This window comes from Opisthorchis viverrini, assembly GCF_000715545.1.
Source record: "Opisthorchis viverrini unplaced genomic scaffold opera_v5_114, whole genome shotgun sequence".
In the NCBI taxonomy this organism is placed as follows: Eukaryota; Metazoa; Platyhelminthes; class Trematoda; order Opisthorchiida; family Opisthorchiidae; genus Opisthorchis; species Opisthorchis viverrini.
The window spans coordinates 1,118,152-1,139,863 of NW_008751769.1; positions in this window are offsets into that span (position 1 = coordinate 1,118,152).

The following is a 21,712-nucleotide window of genomic DNA, read 5'->3' on the forward strand; positions in this document are numbered from 1 at the left end:
GGCCATTTCGCTGATAACTGCACACCGCCTCGTGTCATCTCGACTGATCTAAGGCCACTCTCCACACGTTTGCAAGTTATACCCCCTCTTTTCTATTCACACTGGGATGCTTGGCGATTTCCACCGCCTCGGCCGCCAGTCGCTGTGGTGTGAATCTTAAACCCCGTCTCAGGATGTCCACATTTTCTAAATCTATCCTGTGCCCAAGGTCTAGAGCATACCCTGCCATCGCTGAGTCTTTGACTAACGCTTGGTATTCCTCTGCGTTTCTCGGTGGCTTGTTAATAGAACGCTTATGCTCACCGATTCTGGTGTGCAATTCCCTGGCTGTCTGACCTATATAAACCTTCGTACAGTATTTACATTTTATTCAGTATATACAGTTCCTGGTCCTATCAACCGGAAGGCGATCCTTCAAATGCACCAACACTGAGCGTAAAGTCTTCCCCTTCTGAAAAGCTACTTTAATGTTGGCCGTATTCAGTACTATTGTAATGACTTCAGATGTCCCTGTTTCGTATGGAATGACCGGTGTTCCGATCCACTACTTGTTGGGCGTTGGTGTTGGCACAATACCCGTCTTATTTGCTGCTTAATTGAACCCACTGGGTATCCGCTATCCTGAAGTCGCTTTTTTACTTCAAGTTGTGCTGCTCTTCAGTCGACCTCCTCTGTACACAATGCTCTCACTTTTCTAAACATCGCTGAAGCTATGCTAGCATATACTGCTTTTGAATGTGCAGAAGAGTAGTTTGAGGTCGGTATACAGAGCCCGGTATACAGTGGTTTTTAATTTCCCACCACTCTTGTGTGCAATGCAGTCAAGGAAATCTAGTTTACCCGATGTGGACTCTAGCGCCATGCCAAACTCAAAGTGAGGGTCCAAACTGTTCAGATATTGGAGGAATCCGTCCACCGTATCCAGCTTTATCACAATGAACACGTCATCTACGTAACTTTAGAACACCCTTGGTGGACACTCGAATCCGTTTAAAGCCCTCTGCCTAAAGTCTTCCATGTACATGTCGGCCAAACTCGGGGATATTGGTGATTCCATCACTAAATCTCGTTCTTGAGAGTATATGATGGAGTCAAAAACAAATCGACTGAGGTTTAGACGTAGCTTCATGCCTTCAACTATTTCGTCTACGGAGAGTTGCGTTGGTTCTTGCAGCGTTGTGTCTGCCAGTAAACGTCTTCCCGCTACTTGCACAGCGTCCACTTCCACAGCAACCTGGTTTATTAATACAATTAAATTTCGAAAATTGCACCACGCATCATTTCACACGAAACGAGGGAAACTCAGTCTGGCACTGTTCGTACATACTACTTAATCCGAGAAACATATGTTACGGCAAGTAGCTCTTTGGTCCCCAAGGCAGTTAGACGAGATCTGGTCTCTTCCATTCTTTTCCGAAACACGATTGTTTCCGCGGCCAAATTTTCGATTCTTACCTCAAAATTTTCTCATGCGGCTTAAGGCTGTCTTTTACGGACGAATTCAAGTCTCGGACACAGGCGTACAACTGTTTTCTCCGAACGAAATAACTTCACGCCACCCGGATAATGAAATAATGTTCCAATCTTGCGGCTAGAAAACAAGTAACAGAACATCTATCAGAAGAAATCCTTTCCAGTTTTTAAGCCTAATTCGCAATGCCTTAAGCAGGTCACACTTTCAAAGCTGAAAGGTCACATTTGAGGTTGACGGGATTATGGTGTTTTTAGGAGCTCTGAGACAGTTGGAACACTGAAATGATTTTGAAGGAAACATTTGCTTGCATACACTTTTTGGGTCTTGCGTGAATTTTACGTATGATTTCTGGCAACATATGGTTACGAAGTCAAATAGTTGAAAGATCCCACGTCAGAACTGCTGTCCCTCTTGATTAAATGCTACGTAAGCGGTTGGTAATTTGCCATTCAAAAGGTTAACCAATTTGGAAATCCTACATAATTGTCATTCTTTCCTTGCTTTGACGGTTCCATGCAAGCAGGTTCACTGTATAAGTACAATAAATTTTCAATCTATCGGGACAGCTGTTATTCCAAATAAATCAGGGAAATCGGAGGTAATTCGAAGAATTCTAAACACGGCTAGGCTAAGAGTAGCTTTCCAGAGAGGCAACACTCTGCGCTCTGCACTGGTGCAACTGAAGGATCGCCTCCCGTTAAACAGAACCAGGGACTATGTCTACAAAATTAAGTGTAATGACTGCACCAAGATTTACACAGGACAGACGGCCAGGGAACTACACATCAGAGTCGAAGAGCATAGGAGAAAAATAAACAGGCCGCCGAGGAACGCAGATGAATATCATGCGTTACTGAAAGACTCGGCGATTGTGGAACACGCACTCGACACGGGACACAAAATAGATTCGGAAAATGTTGAGGTTTTGAGGCGAGGACTACGGTCCACGCCACACAGACTGATCGCCGAGGGAGTAGAAATCGCTAAGCACCCCAGTGTTAATAGAATAGGTGTGCAACTGGAAAGCGTGTGGAGGACGGTTCTGGATCAGTCGAGCTGGCACGTGTTGGTGTGCGGTCATCAGAAGGAAGAGTGGTCAGTATCTGAAGTCCACTTGACCTCAACCCCCTCAAACTAAACTGTCGGAGCACTCACGACCCCACAAAGACCAGGAAAAATCAACCAGTGGCAACCGAGGTGAATCATCAACTGAAGAACCCTGAAGTGGAAGATTAATGAACCAAACCCGGTGAAAATTAATTTGACCCCCGCCAATCCACCAAAGCAAGATTTTGACAACTTCACTAACCGATAAGAGCCATTAATTGACACTCAACACGGACTTAGTGTGAAAATCCGAGGAGGATTGACTTACTGATTGGTTCACCGTCTGCCTTATAACCTGGCCAATTTGGTGACCTGCTCACTTGGCCTGATGAAGCTTTTGTGTCAAGAGCGAAAAGTTGTCCAAATAAAAACTGTCGATTGTTCATCAAGATTCTGAAGTGATACAATAAATTTTCCCTATAAGGGAGCTAGAAACTTAACCTTGTGACAGTTTACCTGCGTTTGTACATTGTGTGCAAGGTTTCCAATAAGATGTTTTTACTTCCAGTCTCTGCTACCGAATTCGCTCGAACACGTGGACTTTTCAATATTCGTCTCATTGAAATGGCCAGAACCAACAGGAATATCATGGTCCCTTAGTTATTGAGGCAGCACGTTTTGAGCCCACATTGATACAATTGGTTTCAAGTGACATTTTCATTGCAGATTAACAAACTGGTAACACGAATTTTAGGTAGATTTTTGGCTTTTGCAAAACAAATAAAAACATGAGTTGACACTTCCTCACTTTACATTTGCTGTCAATACAAAAAGCATTGTTTCATCCTAAAATAAAGTAATTTCATCAGATAACCAGCAGTCAAACGGGGGCCGGAGATTTTGAGTTGGGAAGTCGTGCAGTGTCGGAAAGTATCTGTTTTCTGAGCCAAATAGAGATGAGCGGGTGCATCCAATATATTGGTGAGGGGCATTTAATTTACGAATACTGGAGGTGTGAAGTGGTGTCGGTAAGTGGCTAAGCAGAAAAATACTTGCACAAGTAAAAGCTGTATCCCAGAGTTTACCACTTGAGAACCCAATCAATACGTGATGTAGTTTGTTTGAAAGAAGTATAAGTGACGCTACATTGTCTAGAAGGGCAAACCAAACAAAATAAAGCTTATCCGGTCTTGGCAGAAATATTTAGTCTGCAAACTATTAGCTGAAGGATTGGAGATTCGGGCTGCGCACTGCTGATGATTATCAACAAAACTGGATCAGTCTGCTTTTCGGCTTTTTGGCATACACCGGCCTCACTCACATTTCGCAGGTCCCCATATAGCAAAACATCGCACTGCACACAAAATGAACTTAACTCGCTCATACTGCTGCGGGCCTCGGTAGTCAGCTAAAGATATTAGGAGAACTAAATGCTCTTCACCATATACCTAGTTTAGCTTTTCGCCCTTTTTCAATTGTGACCCGGCATTTATTTTTTGAACTCTGTATTTTTTCGTGGAAGTGTATCCAACAATCATGAGGGAGAACCCTTTTGTATAAAGTCGAACTGGCTAGAAACCATCTGGGGCTTATATGTACTTTCATCTCCGTAAGATCGAAATAACCATCAGATTGTTGACAAAAGCCGTCCGAGACATGCGGTCTTCATAATCAGTTGGATAAATTTTGTGGATATGTTTTCAGTTTTTCATTGAGGATGAATGTAAGATTCTACAATACCACTCGTTTTTAAAAAAACGACTGGAAAATTAGCTCGCCAGTGTAGAAACAGTTCCTTGTTGGGACAAACTACAATTGCAAAAACTTCCCGACAGGATAAAAACTTATACATCTTATCTAATAGTAACTGGAAGCAATGCAATGTCGTGTCGTTAGTTATGATTATGACAGTCAGGGTTATCCGTGTTTTTTCGAGTAGCTATTCCATCACGAGATCAGAACATCGAAATTTGTGAAACTGGGTTGAAAGGTTCACGTAGGTTATCGTAAAGTGTTTGGGAGACACATGAACGAGTGTCAGCCAGTTGCGTGTTAACCGATATCAATCCAGATATCTCATGAGAGCTGAGTAAAATAGGATGGTGTGAGTGCCAAACTCTTGCCCAACGGAATACTTGTTGGAAAAACAGAACCAAAAAGATTGCTTCCGTGTGCAGTGAAACTCAAAACCTAATGGATAGAATCAGTCTGTTTGCAGTTTTATACTGTACGCCAATTTTTATCCAGTTTCAAAAACTTCCAGCCATAAGACTGAATCACGAAATCCACAGAACTAATTAAAATTGAACATTTAATTTGGAAATATTGTTCAGCCCCATACAAACTGTTACTGGGCATATTTGTCATGGCTTTAAGTAGAACTAGCTATTTTTGGGACCGAATTTCAACTACAACGTTTTCTTTCTACCTGCTTCTTTTCCTTTCTGAATGTTTTTGCAATTCAGACATCGAGGAAGTTTGAAAAACACTTTTCCGGAAAGATGACAACTCAGGGATCACTTATAATGTCCATTATCTTCGCTATTACTGTCAAATTATGGCGCAAGTTTTGGTCCGATTTTCTATTTGAAATGTTCCCCTGTTAAATATGCCATCGTTAGTATAACACTCTTTTAATTGGCAGAATTTCGGAAGTTGGAAGTTTCGGTTTATATTATTTAACGAAAATGCCATAAAGATGCCCAGTATTTCATTCATTCATTCTGATCAGCTTCCTCATCAATTACGCGTTTCTTCATGGTAGAATTGTCTGTACTTATCTTAAAATTACCACACTCGACAAAACCTACAAAACGGCATGGTTTTTATTAGTGTGATAACTGAGTCATTAATATAAGAGACGTAACTGCCGGCAACCAAACAATAATCTACAAATATAATTCCTTAGAATTGCAAATGTGGAAATATTCCTCTTATCCTAACCCAAAGAAGTAATACACTTTCAGTTTTTTTAGGTCTCTCGCTCGTAAAATGCTTTGTCTTAACCAGTATATTTCTACTAATCTACAATTTGTTTGTTCAGAATATTTGTGTCTATACTTTTCTGGAAAAGGCTTTGCGCATGGTCGTAATGCAGACATCTCAACGTGTTCAAGTTTGACTGTATAGATGCTTCCGTCGAGAGATGGTTGTAAGGTGATTTCACAAGCTCACGAAAGTTTGTGAGTTTGTGGTTGCCGCAGCTGAGGTATCTCCGAATAGTTTAAGAGCATTTATCTACTCAAAAATGTGTGCAATCTCTAGCGACTCGTGCATTTACCCCAGTGGGCAGCAAAGCTTGCCATAAATAATTTTGGCAGATTAGAAAATTTAAATTAGATTTGTGAGATCATTACACAAACGGGGTCAAAAGTAGTAAAACAGCAGTACACTGTACCAGAAAGATGACTCTCAGTGTAAACTGGCGAACCTAATCAAAAACCTAATTTATGTGGGCAAAAAGAAAAAAATCATGATATAAGTGGACTGATGTTCCAAAATCTTTACAGATGAACGAATGTTTAGTCAACAAACAAAAGTACATCGTTGTCACCAACGAGGTTTATGTCTTTGCGTATAGTTTCTTACTAAGGGCAGAGCTATTTTCAGAGGCTTCCTCTAAAGTCACTAAACACAAAAGTGGACAGAAAACAAAACATCAACTTTGGATACCAGTTGCCATGGTCGCCATATCAGAATAAAGACGTGGATGCTTTCTGTTTACCTTCTGACACAGGCGTCTTTGTATGGCAGTTCTGCTACCTAGTATGATTAGTATAACAGCAAATGCATGCGTCCTATAGACTAAATGGCTAGATGTGTAATGAAGGCCCGCAATAAGATTCAACGAGGATATCGAGATGGGAATTTCAGTAAACAGGCGAACTGTACAGCCTCGCCATTTCAGCTAAAACAAGTAGAATAGGCATTTCTTGCAGCATACCGATATAGTACAGGGACTCAAATATGTTTGGAAATTTTCTTGATCAGTTGATCCACACGAGTATGAAAATCCAACGGTACGGGAATGTGACCACAATAGCGCTTCCACCGTCTCTGGCACCAAAGTTTCCATTGTTAAATCAGAGAAATGCCTTCTGAACAAACGGAGGCAGCAGACCAAGTATCATATGTAGGCTTCCCAAATAGTTTTGAAATCTCCATGACTCCACGAAATTTCAACTTATTGGTTTGTTTCCCCGCTTAATATATGTCTGCCGCGCTGCATCTGGCACTATAATACAGTTCCGTATTTTGAGTAGAAATACCACAGGAGCATATCGTGGTGAATGTTTTTCGCAAATTACCGTTGTGTCTGCACCAAAATATGCTGCTCCAATACATTGTGAACACCAAACATCATCTTTGGCATTTCCACTTACTAAACTATGAAGTGGCTAACCAAAACTTTCAAATAATACATTGCGTTGAGTGGAACGTGTGCATGAAGGATTGGGAATTGTGTTGTTATCTTAACACCTTCAAAAAGATTTCCGGTTGTTACCATTTAGTTTTCTATTGAGCTTGAGCAGTAACCCAGTATAAAAACTTTATGACCAAATAGGTCAAAGTAAGGAAAACGGTCAATAATAGTTGAACTTGCTGTAGCTGTAACGTTGACTTCTTCGGTTTTGTAAACCCTCGGTTCTGCTGAATGCCGTGTGATGGGTACATTTACGTTTGGTTAACACTTAAAATGTCGGGACATTTGAGAAGTGGTTCAAATCAGAGGCAAGATAAAATCAAAACCCTTATGTGTAATAAAACACTTAAGAATTTTAACACAAATTTTAATGTGCTTGAACATAGAACCAACTGACTATAGCTCAAGCTGCTTTGAGGGTGACTGACACGCACACCTGAAGGGCTCACGATCCATGTCGTGGTGTTATTTTGAGTTATGGATGAGCAAGACAGCAAGCTAATTTCGGGTTAGAAAGGCTGGGATTGCTGATATCAGCCAATGCTACACTCACCTAGAACGGAGAACATGCTCTATTCTTTTGTCTTAGCATTTGCTTGCTTTTACCTGTGAAAGAATTCAGCACGCGGTAGCCACAATTTTAGTTTTCCTGCCTGCCATTAGGAGAAGGATAACTGCCAACAACTGCCCTGCACACAAGTTATGGTATCATACGAAACTCATAAACATTTTCCGTTGGCACTTTATTCTGTTTGAAATGCATAATTAGGTTCGGGGCAAGACGAGAGCACACTTCTGGGAATTGATCCCAAAAGGATTAGAAAGCACGTACAACTATCTTGCTTATCAGATTGAACTGATATCCATATTGGCTCCTTTTCTTTGATAATTTAATGCTAGTATGACAATGGTATCGAGCGAAACTCAACAGAAACATGTACATTGCTTGTTCAATCAAACGTTGCTGGATTCTAACGACTTGCCGAGGAAGAATGTGGGACGCAACTGCACGGACCCCCTGAGTGTGAGCGCAAGCGAAGTCACTCGACCAAACTTGCGCAGCGCTATATCTGGAAAAAAGACTAGTGTCTTGATTTTCACAATGACTGAAGACGTTCAGGCTGCTTTCTCATGAAACTGACCAAGTAGCGTGAAGAAACCTTAAGCCGATGTTGCGAGTTATGCACAGATTCAAACTTTACCTATTGAAATCGGGCGAATGCGTATAATAGCTTCATTACAAGTATGTCCAAATTTTCAAAAACCTTCAGATGTTTGTGCATATTCCCTGTCACTGGATTCAAGAAAGTTCCCTGAGAGAACCCTCCAGAAAACGTGTGGAAAGGTTATACATAACCCTGAGCGCCTCTTTGGGCGGTGTCAGCCGCTGCGTTTCCGCTTGATAACATGAAGTATGACAACACAAGTCATTTTGCCCGAATCACTAAAGCTCACCTGTTAATTCTGTTGCCAGGTCTTTAGGCCATGTTTTCCGCCAAACATATTTAGTAACCAGTCACACGAACAAAGTCATTACACATACTTACATGACCAAGTCGGAGTTCAACTCATGCAAATCGCGGCAAGTCAGCCGGTTGTGCATGGAAACTGGTGTTCCGTAAACTTCAGAAACACTGTTCCAGACCTAAAGATTACGGTACCATGAGGCCACTAGATTTGATCGGGAATATTGTGTTTATTCAATCTTGCAAAGGTTTTGGTTTGTGTGTAATGGGTCTGAGTACGTGTTGAGCAAACTCAGTACAGTAGACTCAGATTCAAACAAGATATACCGCCAGGAAGCCAATATTTGATATAAATGCATGTGACGTGCACAATTAAACTTCTGGGTTCACACAGGTGTAGTATTGACCCAGAGCGCTCAAAAATAAAACCATTGAGAATGCAAAAACCGAGACTAAGGAGATCACCGGGGAACCAAAATCCAGATGTATTCACAGTAAACGTATCTAACTAACATTTTCACGAACGATATGCAACAGAGCCAACAACCTGCAGGATACACAGCTCACAGGATTTTCATGAACCTGATGAGACTTTTCAGAACATTTTGCTACTTAAAGTGTCGTATTGTTCAATACGGTTGTTTCCTTGACGGCATCATATTTCTTTCGAGAGTTCGTTTGCAAAAACTTTCCGTCATATTACTGGAGCCATTCTACATAAAAGGAAAACGAAACTATTTTGGCTGCTCGTTGAAATACTACTTTTTCTGGTATATTTTTAAGGATCATACTCTGTAAGCGTGGCACTGACGACTACCATGTGCTTACATCTAAAAAGCACTTAAGTCGAAGGCCACGCCCAGTTGACAGATCCCCACACACCTGCTAGTTGGCCTACCTAAGCTACTAATATATGGGCGCATTGTCAATGCCTGTTAAAAATGTGACATTCTCGGATATGATGGACGTTGTAAAAGACAGGGTACCACTTTGGAAATATCATCATTGTCCTGCAAATACCATCAATGTTGTTTCGGTTCTTCATTAACGTGGAAAGACAGATAAACTGCCCGACTACGTGCACATCGAAATACGTCAAAAAACACTGGCACTATAAGCTCGCGAAAAAGTGGATGACAGAAGTTTGGAAAAAGAAGTTGTTTAGGCAGATATCTGAGGCCTATTTTGGGCACCGCATGCACGAATTTCCTAACAGCCTCGATGGCTACCACAGTGTTGGTTACGTGATACAAAATATTTTCGTTGTTTTTTATGAAATCTTTCATCGCGATCCATCAAACATTTAATGTTGGTATGTAAACACTGATTGATGACTAAGTTACCATCTGCTCTCCCGAAAAACTACAAATTTTCCAAGGGATATCTCCTTTGTATCATCACCTCCAAACACTTTATCCGCTATCTGGATTACCTTATTGGATCAGGGACGTTGGAGGTATGCTTGCTGCTTGCTTGTTCTTATTGTTATTCGTTTATTAATAATAAGGCCTTTCTAGAATACTGATACCCAGTTGGATCATCTTGAACCACCGCAATTTGTCTGAAGGCTACTAACCGCTTTCCTCAGACCAATGCATCCTGTGCACTCTCCTATGAAATATTTGGCGAGTGCCTGCTCTTAGGGGACGGACACCCGTAGACTGAGCTACAAGGTACTATTGAACTATCTTCTCGTACTCTGCGGTTAGGATCCACGCTGCAGGTTGTTCACACCTATGTTGATCTACATAGTCACAGAGAGAAATTCCCCGCCACCCTCTGAATGTCTTCAGGAAAGTGAAATTTGATGGATAAAGTAGAGCAAAATATATGATAAGGCCTTCCAATTCTGAGTGGGACGTAAAGTGTCATGTAGTGGCCAGTGACCACTGTTTTTATATCTTATTCAGACTCCAGTGAACGTGAAAAACCCCACTGGAATTTTATCGTTAACCGAACATACTGATTACATCCGTGTGTTATCAGTGCTGCAACTCCGTCCATGTAGAAGACCGTCCAGATTGCAGGGTCAAATAGAATAGAAAATCCAGATAACTGGCGATCCAGGCCTTCACTTACCTTTGATAGTGGAAGAATATGCTTACAACCAAATGAATCAAATCTCTTTATCACTTTGCTGATTTTTGGTTTAAATCGTCGAAGCTAGAAGAAGAAAACTGACCAATGAATATTACCCTGGAATGACACCTGCGGTTTCCGGAGTTTACTGCAGTGAGGCAAACGACTGTTCACGTTAGCTCTTCATGGAATTTTTCTATTCAGCAATTGCACTGTGTGCATATTTTATGGCGGTGCTGTTTGTCTGTTCGTCGAGCTTCACGTTTGGATTGCAAACGTTTTATTACCATCGAGATAACATTGTCAGTGCGCGATTCCACTGCAATGTAACTTCGCTTGGTGATAGAGCTTTTGCAATCCAACCGCCAAACTCAGTAAACAGACTGGCAGCCAAGCAGCGCAACCGAGCTACCTAAAATTGGTAACCCTGCCGCGTATCTTGTGCCGATGGCAAAAACAAACGCGTAAATCCATTGTTTCTCTTTGGTCCAACGTTTTTTTGCTCTATAATCCAAGATATATTTCTTCAACGCCTTACAGGAGTTATAAAAACGAACCTTCTTAGACCATCCCAAAAATTTCCCCTTATCAGCTCAAGTTGCAGATGATCAAGAGCAGACATCGTACGCTCTTGCGTTCTTCATGTGCCCAGTGAGTACCCCACTCCCTCTCCTTCGGGTAAACTCTTTGTATTCCATCATACAGTTTGTGCCGGTGCAGCTTGCGGACTCAGATTACATGCAAGGTGAGTAGTGCAGGTGGACCTATTAATGCCGGGCTGCTCTCCCCCGGAAGTGTCCCAACAGGTCTCGCACAAAGGTTGTACATTTTCTACATGTTCACTCGTAAAATACCACAGGTTCAGGGTTGCGAGGGTACAGGCCAACACCACGAAGCTTCACATCGGAAGAAGTTAATGTGGTGCACTTGACAGTTATCCGGATGGAACCTGACATTCCAACTATACTTGACCGCGGTAATATAGTCAAGGACAAGCTACATGTTTGGGACTGTCTACATCACAGTGCGAACAAATAGGCCGCACCAGAACCTGTGATAAGACGAGTGTGGCACGTTAGGATGTGTCACATACGTAGGGGATTCTTGATGTGTATATACTAAGGCATTTATGCAGCATGTGTGCTCTCAAAATTGACAGATATTGTCAGCTGACTTTCTAAAGGTGGAGTACCACGGAGATTTATACAATGACGGCTTGAGAATGCCAACTCTCTAAGTAAAGTTCGGTCTTTAAAGTCTATTGTATGGTTTCGGTGAAACAAACAACTGTTCGCTTCGCTGCTCGTTAAGAAGTCTAAAATTGCGAAACAAACAAATGTACCGTGCGTCCATTGATGTTGCGGTTTGAGGTTGGCTGAAATGCAGTGATACACCAACCACTCGATTCATGGTTCGTGGTCTTCGACCAAAACATTTAGGCATAAAGTATGCACAGATTCACCTATCATTCACAAACTTTTACCTCAAGTTATTTTTTCGCAATTTGCTGAAATCCGTTTGTTGTAGATATACACACGAGTACAAATAGCCATTCCTCACAAGCGGGATTAAAATATTCTAGTGTTATCCTTTTATCGAATTACAAAAGCACCCACTGATTCTGTCCATATCAGAAGCAGTTAATTTCATCAAAATACACTTTTGACATGTAAGATGATCAGGTTAGTATCCTTGAGTCATTAAATGTGATCAGTTTTCTTTCAAAAGACCTTTAATCGCAATGAAATACCCATTTGGAACAACACCTTATTGTTTCTATTCTTCTGGTATTCCACTCCCTCAAGTCACTCCACTTCCTGCACTTTCATTCGGTATTTATATATTCTTTGATAGGCGGACGACCATACGATAAAATTTGCCTGGTCTTTATGGGGTAAACAAAACCTAATTTCAGTGTCCAAAGTCAAGCAAGTTATGTTCAGATTACCGAACTTAATCACGGCGACCATGCGTAGGTTCTTACCAAACAATAAAAAACAAAATTTGCGTCTTCTACTTCAACAATCACATTAACTTGGCATTATTTTATCCGATGGATCCATCAGGAATGGAAAACATTTGAAATTATTAGACTGATTTTGCTGAGGTTTTGTTTTGGATCTCTCTGTTTTTGCCTACACAAAATTGTTGTTTATTCCTTCTACGGAAACGAATGACCATTATTAGTTCTAGCGTAATCAAGCAATAAATATTTTAACGGCTGATTCTGTCCGATAAGTCCGTTTTTGAGATTTGCGTGTGTTTGTGTTGGGTTGTATTGCTCAGAACGAAAGTGGAAACAACGAAACCAATGCTGATCAGATAAAGCATTTCGTAGATTCATAGGTGAAAGCACCTTAACGACGGTCTCTCAACAATGATTGATGAAACATATGTTTTTGGCGATCATAAGTCATAAGTTAACTGTTTTTCGAATTATACATATGAACGATTCTCTCTAGAACCATTTGTCAACAAGTCAAACGATGTTAGCCCAAAATATTATAACCTTATTTAACGGAGTAGGAACGTATATTCTCTCTTAGGAACAAAATACACGCAGAATTTTGTCCGATGCAAAGAAGAAATAATACTTAAAGGATGCTACTCTAGAGATGATACAGTATTTTTTAGAAGTTTTTTTACTGAGTTATTAGTCTGAGATGCAGCGTTGCCAGTATATGTTTCACTACCTAACTGAATTAAACTTTTTAAATAAAAATAATATTCGGTGCATTGCAAACGTTCTGCTGCCCATGGAGTCAATAATCTCATCTATTTTTAACCTCGATTTCGTTTATTCAATTTAAATCTTGATCAAAATTTACAATTCCAAATGAGATTTTTATATCACGTCAACTGACGTCACAGACAGTGTTCCTCAATCCCCCGACTAGCCAAGCTATCAGGATATGGCTTTAAGACAGTTGGAACCCATAATTCCGTATCTCGTTTCATGGGTATTCCCAGTACCTAATTTTGGAAATTTCGTTGAACGTCCTGTCAAGCCTAATAAAATTAACGAATTTCCTTGGTGAACGTGAGAGCCGATTTTTCGCTAATTTTTGGATAAGAAACTGCTTTAATATGTGTGACTGCGAAAAGTAAAGGTACAAAAAGTAGCTGCGCGTCGTTTTACTCTCACGCGACATCCTGGCGAATAATCAGCTGTGCTTCTGTGTGGAAGCTCAAATGCTAAAATCGGCGACTGAAATTTGAACAGATTGATATTTGCTCACGGAAGCAGTAGCCTAGTTCCCATTACTTTTTGTACTGTCTCAGGTACGCAAGCCATTTTATTTCATACAATTGAAGTCTTTGAGTTTGTTGCAGTCACTATTTCGCATCTAACAGTTTGTTGGTTCGCATAGGGTTTTAGATGCTCCGTGCTTCTGCTTATTTTTGTTTCAAAGGGTCTTTGCTATTGTTCCTCATCGTTAGATGTGCCATTACTACGACTGTTTATTGCTATTTCCCTGGTCGGACTAACTAACCTTTAATCATACCTGTTTTATTTTTTCAGAAACTCTTTTGTGTTGTGCTATGACGGACAGCGGTTAGTGGACAAAACACCAGCATGAAATCAGAGACCACCCTTTTGTGTGTGCGATGTTAGATTGTTGTTAGATTGTTGGTCTGCATTTATCATGGATGGTAGTCAGAATTGACTAAGGGAATCATGGCCTCCTGTGAGGCAGTCATACCAGAGCTAAATGGGTGACGTTATTACGAAAAAGTACAATCTGCACAGAAACCCTTCGGGATCTTGTAGCCTATTCACTGTTTCTTAGGCTTACGTCAATCGGTATCCGTCGTGGATGAACTGAACTATCCTTTGATGTTCTTAAAAACCTTTCTTTGAGTATTCCACTGGAATCCGTAAATGCCCTTAATATCAGGTTTAAATTTAAGCTTCCATGAATTTCTTGACATTTACACTTTGCCATTTATTCATTGGTCCATTCTGCTTGCTCATAATGTGCTCAACGTTTCAGAAAAACTTTTAATGCATTCTTCATCCATCCACTGAAGTACACGAAATTAACCGAGGAACGTTTTTGTTCCATTAAGCAAACTCAACTGATGAATTTTAAATCAAATGTTCTCCAGCAACGAGCGGTCAACTCAGCTTTGGCCTGTGGTATCTTCCTTTTAGTGCATTATATGATGAAACAGCCAGGTTAATCTATAATTCAAAAACTATCTCTAACTGATACGTTATTGATGTTTACCGGTTTTCTTGGGAGACGTTTGCTTTATTTCTTACATAATTATGCAGTCAAGCAACATTTGTATACTCGTCAGATCACCAAAGTTGAACCGTATTATGCTGTGTTTATTTGACTGCTTGTGTTTTTATTTGCTAGATTTGTATTTCATCAGCAAAACATGTGAACCTACCTCGTAACACTTCAGGAGACGAGTTAATGGACATATCGTTCCAAGTTTCCATTATTTCAGTCTTGCTGCGCATTGTTCATCCTTTCTATGTGATATTTCGATCTGTGGTTCATCACTTGTCATTGATTAAAGCAGAAACTAGGACTCCAAGCTCCCTTTTGGGTGCATGATCAATTTCTGTCATGGTTTTCAACAAAGAGCATGAAAAATAATTTTTTCATTCCACTGAAAAGGTTGCGCTTTTTTGAATACTCGGGATACTCGTCCCTTGAAAGAATGGTGGGGATAGTATTCAATTTGGTTTACATTCAATCGGTTAAATTTGTTTGAGCATCTCGAACTCTTCTTAGTTTTTGTCAATAATTGGTTGCTTGTTTGCAAGAAAGCGTCAACAACACCTAATTTTGATAACAGCATTGTAATTTACGTTTGAGGCAAAGATAAGTCTATCATTTTTTATTGTAACGTAATACGAAAGGTATTTACTAATAGGCAAAAATTTTCATCTTTCCTGAAATTCTTTTGAGCACTTGGTTGTGTCCATTTCAACTCATTACGTTAGTATTGCTGTCGACACAAACCAGAAATATCTTGGTTCTTTTTTTCTGCCGCGATTGGATTTGATTGGAAAGCTTCATATGTGACATCTAAAAAGAAGTAATTAAATAACTTGGTGGGGTTTCGGGTGGCTAATTTACCTTTCCAAAACCATACCGTACAAAAGATTCCAGAGCTAGCTAAGGATAGTGACAGTATCCATGCATGTCACTCCTTCAACCTCGATTCAAGCGCAGCTAGAATGAAGTGGATCGCTCACGCGGTGTTCGTTGTACTCGTGTACCTTGGAGAGCAAAGACGCCGTTTTTCTCTTTTTGCACTTAGTCTCTGACCAATTGTTTGAACTCCAAGGCACTTTTTACGCGGCACACCATCTGTCGTTTATCGAGCTTTGCCTTCAAATTTTAGTTCAGAGTCACGTTCATTCTCAGGACGGACGTAACCCTGCCTAAACTGCAAGCAATTCTAAGCAGCCCAAAGAGATGCTCACCCCAGTAATTCTGGGGTGGGTTTCCGAAATTCGGAAACTGGTGCCACCGTATTTGTAGTGTTTAGCTACGATAAATTAGAAACCTTCAGTGCACTATGGGGCTTAAATTATATAAACTTAGAATCTGTCTGTTCCAAACTATGTCATTCATTTAAATTTAAATTTTGTGCCAATATTCTATGGCGCATTCAGCATATTTATGATTTCCAAGTGAAACGCACGTGTGTGGGAGACAGGTCAAACTCTATCCTGCTGTCTAAGCATAGGCTTAATATAGTAGATGAGCTATGTACTCAGCTGACATTCCTACACCATCGGCCCGTTAGGAAGACTGCTACAATTTCTAACCCTACTCAGCAAAATAATGCGTCATGAACCACCCATTTACGTTAAAATGAGTGGTAAAATGAAACAAACTCTGGCGGCCTTATCCCATTGGATTATTACCTTGTCCCCAGGTACGTGAACATTTGCGCTCACAAAGTATTCGTAAAATGGTGTTGGGGAGCCGCGTCGGTTGTTTTTTTTTGCTTCAAATAGTGTCGCCTTAGCACGAAATTGTTACCTAAAGATGCTAACTGTGCTGGACGTTTCAAACAAAGCGACAGGACGTTGGAAAATCAACGCTGTGTTTTGTCCCTAGTTATGATGTTGTGAACGTTGAATGTCATGGAAAGCATTTACTTAAACTATACATAATAGTAGAATTCTCATGTGCTTAAGAAAAATTAGAGAAAAATACATGATACAAATAAAACTGTACACAGCTTTGGCTGCTATCGTGTATTCTGTGATCTCTATACTTGTTAACCACTGGCTAGCAGAACAAATGATCTAGGTTCTTCTAGGCGGATTAAAATAGGTTTTATTTTTGTTATAAACTGAACTCTTAAATTCGCGTGCCAAATGTGTGCAATAAAGCAAGTATAACACACAAAAACATGTGAAAGCGTTATCAAACAACGTGGGGCAAAATACAAATCATCCAGTCGCATGACTGGCTGGTCTCATGGGTTGATTAAATTCGGAATTATATTTCTCCAGCAACAACATTGTTTTCGAGGCAATACTTGTTATTTGTGAGAGGGAAAGCTAGGCATTTGTCTAGCGTCTCAATACTTCATACCAAACAAAATGAGAGTTCAATATTCGGAATGCCTGGCGCATTCTAAATTCTTGTTGAAAGCTACAAAATATATACAATTTTCCTAAAAAACGTATATAGGTTATTTGTTACGGTAAAAAATAACTAACTATTTGTTTGCGTTTTTTTGTAACAGCCCAGGATTCTGGAGTTACTAAAGCCGAACCACATGCCACAGTTCTCCATATCTTATAAAAAACCCGACTCAAAACGATTCTGGAGTACTAAAGCCGAACCACATGCCACAGTTCTCCATATCTTATAAAAAACCCGACTCAAAACGTCTTTGTTGTTGAAGATCCGCGAACTACTATTTTTAGCAATATGCTGAAATTTTAAAAACAACCTGTTAGTCTGGTTGAATTCTTTCAATCGCACAATAAATTTGAATATTGTTTTAGGTGCCTTTATTGTGGTCAACCAAAAGTGCCTGTGACATTTTGGTCATCAAGATATAATTGTAGTTTCGTAATTAAATACATACATTTCGAGCACTGCCCTTGGGCAGATTAATCACATTCTAGCAGTTTTGATTTGATACCCTGTCTTATTTTATCAGCGTAAAAATTCTGCCCTCTATTGTTCTATTTGTTCTCATTCTATTGCTTTTTAGGCGCGGCAAATGAGATACCTATTCTGCTGCATTCGTCAGTGAAAGCAATCGGTTCTCAGTTATCTGCCTGCATTTGTGACGCGCTGATGGGCAAGCGTTTTGTTTACGATAATATTTGCAACGGTTAAATTGAACGCTTCGCCCACGTTAGAGCCCACCCTGGTCGATAGGTTTGACCTATTATTACGTATCCCCTTGGGCATTCTCTGACAACAAAATATATCCGAATAATTCAATTAACTACCAAATATTCGCAGTTTAGTGTCATTGGTTTTAACGGCATGAGTTTGTTGGCATCACAATAGTTTGCATATTATATTTTGATCTGTGCCCGAAAGATTGTAGCATTTTGCGATTATCTGTATTCTAGCATGAAGTTCAAACTACATCGTGTCGTCGTTCTCAAAGACAATTTCTTAATGATTTGTCACAAGCATTATTTGCTTCTTCAAATGTTTTTTAGGCGAGAGTAATCACAAGCCCACCACCAAACTTAAGATCATTACTGGCGGAAACGGCCAGATTTGTAAACCATAAGAGTTAAATCCTGAAGGCATTCCCTACCCAAGAATAACTCGCGTCGGTGCACAAACGTTTGCAAGTTTGCAATGGTTAAAATACACCCGAGTGGCATTTTGAAAACTATCATGTAAATTTTCTGGGTGTTTTTGTAGCGATTTGGGTCCCCAGATAGTTTGAAAAACTTTAGTGTCCATCCACGTGCACTTCGTCGCATTTCAAACTCTAGTTTAAGAATAAACGACTGAGAGTTGGAACTTCTGAATAACCTATAGGAACATTCCACGTCTGATTGACATCTACGAGAACATCGGCGAATACACTAATCTGCGGATCAATTTTGTTCTCACGGAAGACTCAACTGAGTCTCTAGTTTATGATGGTTTTAAGCAACTGAATGCGCCGCACAAACCTACTTCATGTTCCAGTTGGTACAAGATTCGAGATATCACGATACATATATAAACGTAATACTTTACTCATAACATCATAAACAAGAGATTCAGCTGGGTTTCCGGTGTGTCGCCTATCAAAATCAATTTGTATGCAAATGAGTGTACCTCAGTAATTTTATTGCAATCTGTGCTTAAATAGAACATAAGGCTGACCAAAAATCTGGGAATGCGCTTACCTGATGAGGCCCAAGAAGGGCAAAACCAATCCTTGGCAGTTGAATAGTTTTGAGCAACCTTCTGAGCAGTTTCCTCTTATGAAACTATACTGCGATATCTCGAATAGTGTCAACTGAAAGATATGATAGCTGTGGAACAGCACATTTAGTTGAAGAATTTCATAAACTTGAAGTGTAGTTGAGTCTCTGGCAAAAACAAAAATTTTTTGCAAATGAGTATATTTGCCGCAGTCATCCTAATTCGGGTTCAAGTATGATATAAGTTTGGCGAAAACTCAGGGATGGCGCTCACCTGATGAGCCTTGAAAAGGGAGAAAAAGATCGTGAACTGTCAAAAAGCTTTCAGTAATTTTGTGAGTAGTTTTTTTTTATGAAAATAGAGTCAACGTGTTTGCAATCGATTATCAGTTGAACAGTGGATTTAATGCAACATAATGGATCCAGTGACCCGTGCATTTTCCGGAAGATTTTTGCTTGCTTTCGGGCCACAACATGACCAGATTTTGATAACATACAAAATATTAAGCCGCTTTGCTTTGCTATATGCGCAAAACTAAAACTGAAGAATATTTTTATAGTGAAAGTTATCCCACAGAGGTGTACATGCGGCAAATAACTGTGCCGCCTTCTCTCGGGCTACAATTAATGATGTGCGGTGTACAACAAAATCAAGAATCTCAGACACTACCACGGCTGGACTCATATTTAAACCTTTACCACGACAACAACTTCAGCTTGAAGAAAAGTATTATCTTCAAATTTATGCGAACCGTTGATTATTGTGCTTTTACGGTGGCCAGACTTACATGAATAGGCAGTTAGAGCGCAGTAGAAGGTTTCAAAACTATTGGCACGACAGCAGAATTGATACACAGTACGATTGTCTAAAGTAAGCAGGAACAAACGGTCCAACCGTTTAGATTGTCACCAAAGCTACAAACTATGGCTATGAGTTCACCAAAGCTATTGGGTTTTGATGCTTCATGGACTGAAAACGTATTCTTCAGTAGTGCCAAGCCGGAAAGACCAGTGGCAAACAAGAAATCTGTTTGATGTGCCTCTCTGCCGCAGAATGGGTGAACTGAACCCTTATGGAGTGATGGATAAACGACAAAAACAATCGGATGATAAAGCAACTTCAGGGGCATCGGTGTTGTATTTTTCGAGAAACGACAAGCTGAGAACAATCGCCAATAAAACTGCTACCGAAATGTTAACAGCGACCACCGGGGCATTATAGCAGAAATTCTGTGGGGCAAAAGAAGGGGCCAGTATATATAGCAGCTCTAGGAATCAGACGACTGTGTAATAGCCTACTGCAGACTCCTACCATGAGTAGGGTATTCGTGTCCCCGATATCACAAAAGCTGGAAAATAGGAGAGGAGGTTTTAATGGTGTTTAGATTAAATGTTCGAGCACAAAAACTACTGTAAATTTTAGTGTTGCATTGTTAGTATGTAACAAAACACGGGTATGGGCAACCAAACATCCCGGAACTTGAAATTAAAAAAAACAGGAATAGGAACGACAGAAAAAAAAACAGCCAGTCATCTGGAGCCGAATCGCAAAGTCGGAACTACTGTAAACAGCTCTGTTTCAGCCGTACATAGAGATCACATGAATCTATACATATATTCTACTAGTCTTGGATTTCGCAGGTTTATGGCTGTTAGCATGCTGTGAACAATAACTTGAACACAGAAATGTTAGTTAAAACGTACCACATCAAACGGGGGTGAATGCCGTTTCCGTTTCGCCTGCAAGTGGATTTGTCACATTTTTAGCTTTCTTACACTCACCCTGTCCCGAAGAAAGTTCGGCAGGAACGACCTGCAAAAAATGCTCAGTGCATCTGCCGATATGAACCCAAAACAATAAGTGCGCCGAAATCGATTGAATACTATTCATGCGGGTTTGATGTAGACGTCGGTGCGTCGTGAAAAACAACCACGGTGGTTTCTTACAAAAGTTTTGGCGAAATACTACATTAGAATAATTCAGCACAAAAGATTTACCGTTTAGTCATAGAAACAAAAACTTATACTGAAACAGTTTGATAGGTTGCAATGCCTTATCTGATGTCCTTTCAATGTGTATCTAGCATTTGACCCAAATATATGTGAAGGTAATCCGGGAATTTTACAATCTTACACACGATTGAACCAAAAAACTGTTCTTTGAGACAGCTATCGTGTCACATCCTCGTGATAGTGTATGCGAGATGACGAGTGACATGAGTAATTTGAAACTACTAACTGACTGGTGTATTTTTCTTTTGGTGGAAGCAGATGGTCATAGTGGGTGCGGAAGGAAATTCATGAGATCATTAGTTATTTCTCAGGAGTATATAACAATATGCAAAGCGTGATACTGTGTCCACACGGAGTTTAGGTTTGGTGGATTTTTTCGGAAGTCGATGATCAAACGCCTCCTAATAGTGCTCTCATATAAATATTTGTATACCAGTGAAGTCCTTGGAACTTAGTCAACTGATTTGGGGAAAAACTTTGAGTTACTAAACGCAGCTATTGCAGAACCTAAGAGCTATGGTCAAACTGACAACAAACCTGAGGAAAGTGAGTGTATCCTCACCCAAAGGTCTCTAATTTTAGGGAGGTTTTTAAGTGCGAATAATCATACCACATTTATACAACGTTCAACATTGTTATCGGAGTTAGTCAACGGTCACATTAAGGCACAGTTGATTTTCAACTTCACTCGTCCCAGGTTCTGCTGCAGTACTTTAAAAACAGGTAAATAAATGCCCCCTAATTTCAGAAAAAAATAATGTTCTATTTAGTAGATTGCAGTAGAAAGGGGGAAAGCACCTTTCTATTAACAGCCTGCGTTTTGTGTAGCGAGGTTC